Below are 9,480 nucleotides of genomic sequence, written 5' to 3'. Positions count from 1 at the left end.
GGAATGTGTTTGAGGGGAGAAAGTGATGGATAAGGGAAAACAGCAGTCATGATGAACCAGAGACCCATCTAGAGGTGGCAACCACTATGCAGATCCCGACATGGGACCACTTGAGGGAAGAAAGACAGTCTGGGTTGGCTACATCTTTCAGTCTTTCCAGACAACCAGAAAACCAAAGTCTTAGGACAGATCTCTGTATGTATCAATGTCTGCACTAACTTCAGATGGGCCCAAGTTCAAAGGAATTTAGTCTCGTTCACCTGCTCAGGCCACCTCATCACAGGTATGTTACTTTATCCTAATCGCCTAACCATTCTTAACCTTCTAAACAGTAGCCACTGTTGTTCTCAACCAAATACTAATTTCTGATCATCAGTCTCTCTGGCTTCAGAGCTCTAGCTTCTAGGTCACATGCTCTACCCAACACAAGCTTGTGAACCAGTGACACACAACTGCCACCCCTAAGAACTGGAAGGGCATTTAAAAGCCATCTAGAAAGAGAGGTGCAGACCCCAGGACCCAAAAAGTGCAAGTGACCTGCCGAGGACCACAAAGACTGTTGAAGGTGTGGTGACCAACTCTGCCCTCATATAAATTGTTAGTTGCTCAGTCATGTCCGACTTTTTGTGACCCCAGGGACTGTAGCCCGCCAGGCTCTTCTGTCCATGGGGTTCATCACTGAACCCACATCTCCTGCATGGCAGGCAGATTCTTTACCATTTGAGCCATCAGGGAAGCCCATCCTGCTATAAGGACCCAGGCAAACCAGGATGGTTGATTGCCCTGAATGAAGGACAAAGCCACATGGCTGTCCCTTGAGAAGGCACCTCTATCATCTGGAATTCTTGATACATATATACATTGTAGCTTCATGTAGCTTCATGTAGCCCTGTTAAGATTCAAACTCCTTGAAGGAAGGGATTCAAGTCCTGCAAATTAAGTACTTAACATTTGTTGGGGCAAGTCTTTGCATCTCCGTGGTCAATAAAGATGCCTGCCAGTGTTGTCCCAGGAGAATCCAGGCATCACTGCTCTGGGAATTTCTCTTCAGAACCCAAGGTCTTGACCATTCACAGAAGCTTCCATCTCAGCCCCTGATGACTGCTTCACCACTTCACTGACAGCGTGAGAAACACGAAGAAACGAACCAGATGAGTAACTTGCAGCTGGCTGCTTCCTTTTCTCCTCGGACCACTAAGTCTCCTTCCTGCCTAATGAGGTTATTACCCATCATCAAGGGACATGGCATCTAGCGCATTTCGAATTCTCCACTCGAAAGGCAGCCTCTCAGCCGTGAAAGAAGTCAGACTCTGCGGTCCTCTCTCAGACGCCTGCCCAGGAACTACTCATGAGGGTCGGAGCTGAACTCGGAGTGTCTTGCACGGATGGAAAGGCAATCAGGTATGGCTGCAAGATCCAGATTCAAATTTCAGAACTGGCCCTGAGCCCTTTTCCTTTGGGGCTTCCCAGGTGGCAATAGTGGTAAAGAACCCGTCCGCTAATGCAGGAGACGTAAGAAACATGGTTTGATCCCTGGATTGGGAAGAGCCCTTGAAGGAGGGTATGGCAACCCACTTTAGTATTTTTGCCTGGAGAATCCCACGGACAGAGGAGCCTGGTGGGCTACAGTCCGTGGGGTCGCAAAGAGTCAGACAAGACTGAAGTAACTAAGCATGCGCACATACACCTCTCCCTGTGGGAAGTTATAGAAATGGAGATACAGCATCCTTGTCTATAAAATGTCTAATCTGCAGGATTTTAATTTGCAACAGTGCTGGTCCTTAATGAGAGGTGAGTGTTACTGAATAAGTCTCAGGACTCCTATAAGGCTCCCCAGCAGCCACTGTGACTGAGGTGAGAAATCTTTCCACTACTGCCTTATTTTAGAACATACCACCAGCCTCCGCTAACCAGGTTTTATTCTGAATCAGACAGTGGTTTCCTTACTGCCCCTCAGTTCCTTTTTTCAAAACATGCAAGCTAATCTGTCTGAGATGCAGAAAGCGGAGGCAAGTGTCAGCAAAATGTCACCATGACTGACACAAAGGATTTTTCTAGTTCGCCCATCAGTTTTGATGGAGAAGGGAGCAGAGCTCAGTCACCAAGCCCAATGCCTGGTGTTGGAAAAGATTACGGCTTCAAAGAATGTCCTAGGTCAGCACCTAAAAGCCTGAAACCCATCCCCCTGAATTCATTATAAGCCATAGTAATTCAGTAGGACTCCGTCACTCAGAGCAAAACTCCACTTTCAGATTCACAGCCTAGAGTCATTCTCTCCAAGCAGCTGTAGTTTAGAATTATGACCAAAATAAGACTGAACAACAACAACAAAACAATCCCTATGCCCTTATGTTTTACCATCTAAACAAGATAAAACAAAGCAAGATTTACACGTGTCTGGGAAACAATGCACATGGACATCATTCTAAGCGAACTGTATCTCAGATTCAGGAAGAATAACTGTCTGCACTGTTCTTCTAGCATAAAACCTGTTGTGGCAGTTCTTTTTACATAAGAAAGTTCTGACCTCAGGTCACCAGATAGAATTGCAGTGCTCAGACTTATTCTTTGGGGGAATAATCCACTTTGCAAGGATAAACAAGTGACAGCTATCAAAATCTTACATTCACATACAGCAAAGACCACTGCCATGACCATCAGTGTACACAGATGTAAGACTGTCCACACTGATCTTGAATCAAAATGTGTCACAGGACTTTCCTGGCGGTCCAGTGGTTAAGAATCTACTTTGCAATGCAGGGTACATGTGTTCAAACCCTGGTCAGCGAACTAAGATTTCACATGTCACAGAGCACCTAAGCCAGTGTGCCACAACTAAGACCAGATGCAGCCAAATTTAAATAAATGTTAAAAAAACAAAAAGTGTCCCAATAAAGTTGGGAAATAACCCATGAGTCCACATAATAAGAAGTCTGACATTCTAACCTAGCAAGAGAAATGGGCAATAAAAAACATTACTTGTGTCTAACAAACTAGTACTCAAAATTCTCCAAGCTAGGCTTTAACAGTATATGAACTGAGAACTTCCAGATGTTCAAGCTGGATTTAGAAAAGGCAGAGAAACCAGAGATCAAATTGCCAACATCCACTGGATCATAGAAAAAGCAAAAGAATTCCAGAAAAACATCTACTTCTGCTTCACTGACTATACCAAAGTCTTTGATTGTGTGTATCACAACAAACTAGAAAATTCTTAAAGAGATGGGAATATCAGACCACCTTAACTGCCTCCTGAAAAATCTGTATGCAGGTCAATAAGCAACAGTTAGAATCAGTCAGGAAACAATAGATTGGTTCCAAATCAGGAAAGGAGTACATCAAGGCTGTGTAAAGATACCCTGCTTATTTAACTTACTTGCACAGTATATCATGCGAAATTCTGGGCTGGATGAAGTACAAACTGAAATCAAGATTGCTGGGAGAAATGTCAATAACCTCAGATATGCATATGACACCACTCTTATGGCAGAAAGCAAAGAAGAACTAAAGAGCCTCTTGATGAATGTGAAAGAGGAGAGTGAAAAAGCTGGCTTAAAATTCAACATTCAAAAAACCAAGATCATGGCATCTGGTCCCATTACTTTATGGCAAATAGATAGGGAAACAATGGGAAAAGTGACAGACTTCATTTTCTTGGGCTCCAAAATCACTGCAGATGGTGACTGCAGCCGTGAAATTAAAAGACACTTCCTCCTTGGAAGAAATGCTATGACAAACCTAGACAGCATATTAAAAAGCAGAGACACTACTTTGCCGACAAAGGTGGGTACAGTCAAAGCTATGGTTTTTCCAGTAGTCATGTGTGAATGTGAGAGTTGGACCATAAAGAAGAGTGCTGAAGAACTGATGCTTTTGAACTGTGGTATTGGAAAAGACTCTTGAGAGTCCCTTGGACTGCAAGGAGATCCAACCAGTCAGTCCTAAAGGAAATCAGTCCTGAAAATTCATTGGAAGGAGTGATGCTGAAGCTGAAGCCCCAATACTTTGGCCACCTGCTAAGAAGAGCTGACTCACTGGAAAAGACCCTGATGCTGGGAAAGATTGAAGGCAGGAGGAAAAGGGGACGACAGAGAATGAGATGGTTGGATGGTATCACTTACGTGATGGACATGAGTTTGAGCACACTCCAGGAGTTGGTGTTGGACAGGGAAGCCTGGCGTGCTGCAGTCCAAGGGGTCGCAAAGAGTCTCACACGACTGAGCAACTGAACAGCAGTCAATGTCCTGGCATATAAAATGACATTGCTGAGGGAGGTGGGTTCATAAAACTCTTTGTACTATTTCTACAACTACCTATTAAATAATTATTTCAAAACAACAACAACAACAAAAACGTTGCTTCTCAAAGCATTATTTATTGAGTTTCTTTCTGTTTGGGGAGATTTTTCAACATTTTTCATAATACAGAAGCCCAAACTCCATTCCAAGTGCCCCCTTTCTATTGATGGGTCCAGGATGGGACCTATACCTAAATACTTTGAAAAGGGTCTGCAGATGTTTCTGGACAACCTCCCCTGTTCAATAAGAGCCCCAAACAATGTAAGTCACTGGAGACTTTTAAAAGCAGAGAGACCACCGTATTTGATCTTGGCTGCTATGTGGAGGATCTAAAGAGGGCCTGACCATAGCTCTGGAGGCAGGATTGTACAACTCTTGGTGAGGACTGAGTCAGACAAAGGCCTCCACAGGGTAATGGTAGACATGGTAGGTGGAAACAATCAAGAGGTCAAATCTGCAGGACAGTGAAAGACAACTAAGTGAAGCAGGTAGAGGGAGGAGTCTCAGATGACCACTAGACTTTCATCTTGGGTAGCAGGGGTTATCATGCATCAAGACAGGAAAATGAAGAGCTGGTGTGTGAAGGAGGATCAGAAAGGCTGCTTTAAGTTTCTACAGGGCAACAGGTTTATGTATTATCTTCCGCAGTGGGGAAATCCCTTTTTCCTTATCTGATGGAGCATAAAGAACTGGGGATGGACAAGTTAGCACAGGGGGTGAGAAAGGCGGTCATTGTTCAGCCATGTCAGCCATGTGGCCATGGTCAGATGATTCTCACAGCCAACCACACTCCCAAGCATTAACCCTACCTACTTTCACTTGGAAAAGAGCTTACCCAACCGAGAGGTCTCCCACAGGATCTAGAGATGTTAGATTAATATAAACAGAACTAAACACCACATGAAATCTGACTTAAAAGTTTTTTTCAAAATTGAATATCCTACAACAGATGTTTCTACATTTTCTTTTACATGTAGGAGTACAGTTTATTGGGAATAGGAAAAGGGTCCCTGGACAAACATTTCCTTGGGTGGACTGCCACAACCACTCAAAGTTATATTTAGGAATGCATTTCTTTGAGGCAGAGCATTCAAATTTCAGGAACCCCCTGCAACAAAAGAACCGTTCCTAGAATAAATTACCAAAAATCATAAGAAGGAGAAGGGACCTCAAAAACAGTTACTTCAACTGTACACCTGAAACGAATGCAAAATTGTAAGTCAACTATACCTCAATAATTGGGCTTCCGAGGTGGCACTAGTGTAAAGAACCTGCCTGCCAATGTAGGAGACGTAAGAGACACAGGTTCAATCCCTGGGTCAGGAAGATCCCCTGGAGAAGGAAATGGCAACCCACTCCAGTATTCTTGACTACACAATCCCATAAACTGAGGAGCCTGGTGGGCTACAGTCCATGGGGTAACAAAGAGTCAGACACAACTGAAGTGACTTAGCACGCATACCTCAATGAAAATAAATTTTAAAAAGTTAACTTATATTACCTTCTCTATAACCTAAATGAATCCTTTCAATATCACTGATTATCAGAAATTAGCTTCTTCACCATCTACCCCATCCTTCACCCCAATCTTTATCTACTGAAAGGCCATTTTCAAATGAAACGTTGCCTTGTTAGGTTGTAAACACATAGGATTCCTCCTGTCTGTTTCTCTCTCGTGACTTTTGTGAAATGTCTGTGCTAGGGTCACTTTTCCGAGATGGCGATGGCACCCCACTCCAGTACTCTTGCCTGGAAAATCCCATGGAAGGAGGAGCCTGGAAGGCTGCGGTCCATGGGGTTGCTGAGGGTTGGACACAACTGAGCGATTTCACTTTCACTTGTCACTTTCATGCATTGGAGAAGGAAATGGCAACCCACTCCAGTGTTTTGTCTGGAGAATCCCAGGGACGGGGGAGCCTGGTAGGCTGCCATCTATGGGGTCGCACAGAGTCAGACACGACTGAAGCAATTCAGCAGCAGGGTCACTTTTGTATTTGGATTATTCCTGACTATATTATTTTGTTATAAGAACTATTTCTTGAGTGCTTGCTATGTACCAACTAGAAGCTTTATGTAAATCTTAATTCTCACAGCCAGTATAGTTATCTGGTTTACAAAAAAAAAACCCAAGACTGAGAGATACTAATTCTGTACTGAAGTACAGAAATGCTCTTAGTGATACTTCTCTGTCCTAATGCAGGCTGCCTCTCCCTGTAAACCTTAGTTTATTTCACATTACATATGTGATGTGAGGATTTTATCCCCAGCACACTGAATTCTGGTTTTCCCACAAAGGTGTCCCCAGAAGACAAAGACTCTTTAGTGAGTAAAGATACACAATGATTATTTGCTAAACTGCACTAACCCCTCCCCAAGCAGGGCCACCCTCTATCTGCATGCCCTGTAAGTCAGTGATTCCATTAGTGGGATCTCAGTGTTCCCATGGGATCAGATGTTTGCCAAGTACTGGCACTGTCAACTTCCTTAATCTGGAATCCCTACTGCTAGAACCATCTTCTATCATCTGTATCATCATCATATAGTACCTACTAGGTGCCAGGTACAGCTCTAAGGCTTCACAGACATTAACACGGTTGATTTTCACAACAGTCCTGTAAGGCTGATGTGACTATACCCATTTTACAGATGAGGAAACTGAAGATTCAGTGAAGTTAAACAGCCTGCCCTCACCATTCAGTCATTAAGTGATGATCTGGGGTCTGACTCAAACTTCATGGTTAGTTTTCTAGAACTCAGAGCAATCTTTGGCTCTTATTTAACATTTCTGACCATAACCAAATTAAAACCACCACAACTTTATTTATAATTGGAATTACCATTAAGCAGGGTCTTCTCCACTCTGAAAGAAAGTGAATGTGAAAGTCGTTCAGCGGCATCTGACTCTTTATGACCCCATGGACTGTATGGAGTCTGCCAGGTTCCTCTGTCCATAAGAATTCTCCAGGCCAGAATACTGGAGTGGGCAGCCGTTCTCATCTCTAGGGAATCTTCCCAACCCAGGGATCGAACCCAGGCCTCCCACATTGCAGGTGGATTCTTTACAATCTGAGCCTCCAGGGAAGCCCATTCTTGTCCACTCTGGGTTGGTATAGTTGTTTGCGTTTACATGCATGAGTTCCTATTTACAGGTGCCTTTCTTATCCTTGGGGGATATGTTCTAAGACCCCCAGTGGATGCCTGAAACTGCGCATAGTCCCAAACCCTATATATGCTATTTTTTTTCCTATACGAACATATCAGTGATAAAGTTTAATTTATAAATTAGGCACAGTAAGATTAATAATAACTACTAATAAGATTAACAATTATAACAATACATTGTAAGAAAGCTTATATAAATGCAGTCTTTCTCAAAATATCTTACTGTACAAATTTAAAGCCTCCTCCATATTAATTAAATACCACACACTGTGCTGTGGCTATAACTTTTCCAGTCCAAGGAGCAACAGCAAAACTAGCACAAACATCCTTTTTCTTCTTTACAGCATCTCAGACAGAAGATTCGTTTTTACTGTAGATGTTACCAACCTCAATAAGTTGAGAACTTTCACCTATGCATTAAAGAAATCACTTTACAGCTTCTCTTTGGCACATGTACATTGCCAGCATCACCACTCCAGTGCACTGGGGTCAGTATTAAGTAAAATAAGGATGACTTGAATACAAGCTCTGTAGTATCACAGCTGATTTGAAAACTGAGATGGCTACTAAGTGGCTAATAGGTGGGTATGCTAGACAAAAAGATGATTCACATTCGGGCAGGAAGCAGTGTATTGTTATTATTCAGAATGGTGCACAATTTAAAGCTTTTGAATTGCTTATTTCTGGAATTTTCCATTTAACATTTTCATACTGTGGTTGACTGTGTGTAACTAAAATTGCAGAAGGCAAAACTTCAGATAAGGGGACCCAAGACATTTTATATTGCTAAATTTGGTCCATTGGTCTATCCCACTGTTTTTCTTTGATTGTTTCTGTCAATTAAAGTTCTAGATATCATTTTGGCTTTGCATCACTTATAAATTAAGTAATTTACAGATTCCTTGGGCAGCTACTATCACAAGACCCTGAGCAGAAAGGATATAAAATTAGACCTTAAACACTTAAGGAGTGATGGAAAACCAGGAGAAATAAAAGTTCAGAGAATGCATTGGTCCTCCAAACTGCTTCCTATACTGGAGAGTTAGAGAGGAGAGGAATGCCCTGTTAAGAAATCATACAGTTATTCTGTTCATTTTGCAATAATCTCCCTTAAAGAAATGGTCTCCAAATTAAAAAGGAAAGTTCTATGTGAAAGGACATCCAAAGAGAAAGCCCTTCATGAAGCTCCTCTGACCTGTGGACAATGGACCTGTACGTTTACACACCGGCAGCATTTACCACCCACCACTGAGGGATGTGGTTTACCTGACTATCATTTGTCTAGGTTACCTGTTTTTGGTGACAGCTTTATTGACATATACTTCACATACCATACAATCCATTCTTTCAGAGTGTGCAATTCAAAGTTTTTAGAATGTCCACAGAGTTGTGCAACTATCAAATCAATCAATTTTAGAATATCTCCATCATTCTGAAAAGAAAACCATTCAGTTCATTTCCTAGTCCTCTACCCATCCCCCAGTTCTAGGCAATCACTAACTCACTTTCTGTCTCCATAGATGTGCTTATGGTAGATGGTTCATATAAATAGAATCCTATACTATGTGGTCTTTTATGATGGTCATCTTTCACTTAGCACAACGCATTCTTGCTCTTCAGTTCTGTTGCTCAGTTGTGTCCGACTCTTGGACAACCCATGGACTGCAGCACGCCAGACTTCCCTGTCCATCACCAACTCCTGGAGCTTGCTCAAACTCATGTCCATCGAGTTGGTGATGCCATCCAGCCATCTCAACCTCTGCCATCCCCTTTTCCTCCCGCCTTCAATCTTTCCCAGCATCAGGGTCTTTTCCAATGAGTCAGTTCTTCGCATCATGTGGCCAAAGTATTGGAGTTTCAGCTTCAGCATCAGTTCTTCCAACTAATATTCAGGACTGATTTCCTTTAGGATGGACTGGTTTGATCTCCCTGCAATCCAAGAGACTCTCAAGAGTCTTTTCCAACACCACAGTTCAACAGCATCAGTTCTTCAGTGCTCAGCTTTCTTTATAGTCCAACT

At 42.6% G+C, this 9,480-nt stretch overlaps 1 protein-coding gene across 5 annotated transcripts in view; it reads right to left on the bottom strand.

Moving 5' to 3' along the window:
- The window catches only part of MGAT5 (mannosyl (alpha-1,6-)-glycoprotein beta-1,6-N-acetyl-glucosaminyltransferase), a 397,064-nt gene that overhangs the window by 266,389 nt on the left and 121,195 nt on the right, over positions 1 to 9,480 (bottom strand). The window contains exon 1 of one of the 5 annotated variants that reach the window (XM_010853637.1): positions 4,122 to 4,145. The exons of the other annotated variants lie outside the window; for them this stretch is intronic. The gene's annotated coding sequence lies outside the window, so the exon portion shown is untranslated. Of the gene's footprint in view, positions 1 to 4,121; positions 4,146 to 9,480 lie in introns of those variants that run through there. 5 annotated transcript variants of the gene reach the window in all.

The sequence above is a fragment of the Bison bison genome, unplaced genomic scaffold (assembly GCF_000754665.1).
Source record: "Bison bison bison isolate TAMUID 2011002044 unplaced genomic scaffold, Bison_UMD1.0 scf7180017864330, whole genome shotgun sequence".
Taxonomy (NCBI): Eukaryota; Metazoa; Chordata; class Mammalia; order Artiodactyla; family Bovidae; genus Bison; species Bison bison.
This window is presented reverse-complemented; position numbering and strand designations above follow the sequence as displayed.